This window comes from Octopus bimaculoides, chromosome 14, assembly GCF_046866305.1.
Source record: "Octopus bimaculoides isolate indiv1 chromosome 14, ASM4686630v1, whole genome shotgun sequence".
In the NCBI taxonomy this organism is placed as follows: domain Eukaryota; kingdom Metazoa; phylum Mollusca; class Cephalopoda; order Octopoda; family Octopodidae; genus Octopus; species Octopus bimaculoides.
In genome coordinates, this window is record NC_142941.1 from 57648665 (window position 1) to 57651072 (window position 2408).

General features: G+C 37.3%; 1 long non-coding RNA gene across 1 annotated transcript in view; it reads left to right on the plus strand.

The window, feature by feature from the left end:
• The window catches only part of LOC149132729 (uncharacterized), an 8744-nt gene extending 6632 nt beyond the window's left edge, over positions 1-2112 (plus strand). Inside the window, exon 2 of the long non-coding RNA XR_016244396.1 lies at positions 1799-2112. This is a non-coding gene — a long non-coding RNA (uncharacterized LOC149132729). The remainder of the gene's footprint in view (positions 1-1798) is intronic.
• The last annotated feature ends 296 nt before the right edge of the window (positions 2113-2408 follow it).

Below are 2408 nucleotides of genomic sequence, written 5' to 3' on the forward strand. Positions count from 1 at the left end.
ATGCTTGTTGCTGTTGTTGTTATAGCGTCTGGGGCGATATTTCTGATAATTAAGGTTGATTAAAGAAAACTGCTACTGCTACTGCTACTGCTACTGCTACTGCTTCTCCTGTTGCTGCTGCTGATACTGCTGCTGCTGCTGCTGATAGTGACAACGATTATGGTTAAGGTGATGGTGGTAACGGTGATGGTGGTGAAGGGAGATTACAATGGCGTCGGCAGCAGATTTTGTTGCTGTAGCAGAGGTGGTGGCGGAGCTTAAATTACGATTATTATAATGATGACGATAGTGTCGACAACGGTAACGATGATGACGATGATGATGACGACGATGATGATGATGGTGATGATTAAGATAATGATGATGATGATGATGATGATGATTAAGGTGATAATGATGATGATGATGATGATGATGATGATGATGATGATGATGACGTAGACGAACGGCAATGACATTGTCGTTTACTAAAATTGTAAGGCGTCAAAGGTACCCTAGCTTACTTCTTCTTTCCTGCTCAGATAACATCATCTCACATAACACAATATCACATGACCACCGGTCATACGATTCCAACTTAGTGTCTACCGTTCTATGCCAGTGTATAATTGTCTCCCTTTACACACTGTGTATGTCTTCGTGTGTACCCGCGCGTGCGTGCGCGTTCGTTTTTGTGAGTGAGTGTGCGTGAATAGTTGTGCACATGAGTATGGCTGAGATATGACTAAATAACATTTAAGGACCCTTGGTTCGCAGTCTTGAGACAATGGATCCGAGCCCTCAGTATGGCACCTTCGGCGTGAGGTGGGTGGATGGGCGGGTAAGTGACAGTTACCATAGCCTTTTGGAATAAATGCCTTCTGAGTTAACATCCATCGATGGAAACTTTGTCGAAACCTGTCAACCAGATTTCACCTGTGAATCGAAATTTCGTCCAAGCAACGTGTTGATTCTACCTGAGGATTACGCTAAAGGTACACGTACCTGTGAAATATTCGATAACTTCTAAGCCAATTCAATGAGTTCGGTTGATCGAACAACTTGAGCCTTATTGTCGAAAAGCAAGGAGATTTAATCAGTAATAAAAAAAATATCAAGCAGAAAAGGAAAAAAATTCAGTTGTCTATCTATCTATCTATCTATCTATCTATCTATCTATCTATCTATCCATCTCTCTCTCTCTCTCTCTCTCTCTCTCTCTCTCTCTCTCTCTCTCTCTCTCTCTCACTATATATATATATATATATAGAGAGAGAGAGAGAGAGATAGTGAAAGAGAGAAAGACAGAGATTCTATTGTAACTGTAAATCTATGAATGAATGTCTATGCTTAGGTATAGGTGTGCATGAATATACGGAAATGTATATACATGCGACTGTGTGAGTATATATATGTATGAATATATATATACGTGTGTTTGTGTGTGTGTGTATGTGTATGTATTTATGTGCATGTATGTATATGTCTCTGTATGTATGTATCTCTATATGTAATGTATGTTTATGCCTGTGTATGTATACATATGTGTCAATGTCTGTGTGTCTACATGTGTATGTGTGTGTCTATGTTTGTGTGTGTGTGTGTGTGTGTGTGTGTGTGTGTGTGTGTGTGTGCACAAGCGAGGAATATTCAATCGGTTGCCATGGTTATTAATGGACACGCTGAAATTAAAATATTCTGTTTTTGTATTTGTCTTGTTTATATATATAATTTTCATTTTTTTTATTTTTATTTTTATATTTACTTATTTGTTTCTTTCTTTATTTATTATACGTCTTCCCGGGTGTGTTTACCAAAGTCTCCAAACACTGGCTTTCCACACAACAGACACACTGAAAACAATAAGAAACGCAGCAACAACAAAAACAACAACAACAACAACAACAGCAGCAGCAGCAGCAGCAGCAAGAACAACAAAACCGGCAACAACAATAACGCAACATGGCCGACAACAAGAGTAAAATCAACTTCCAACATTTTCGATAGCAACAGCAGCAACAAACACTATACAAAACAACGAACAATAACAACAACAACAACAATAACAGCAGCAGCAGCAACAGTAACGACATAGATATCCCCCCTCACCAAAAAAAAAAAAAGAAAGAAAAATCCAACGCTGCAAAAGAATAAAATCGACTTCAGCAACAATAACAATAATAATAATAATAATAATAATAATAATAATAATAACAACAACAACAATAGTACCATTGCAATGAACTAAAACAATGAACTAAAACAATGAACTAAAACAAACGCGATAACAATACTTGTGAGGGAATTTGCTGGACAGAAACTGTGAGGAAACCCGATGTATGTAAATATACATATATATAAATGTTTGTTAGAATAAATAAATAAATATATATATATATGTGTGTGTGTGTGTGTGTGTGTGTGTTGCA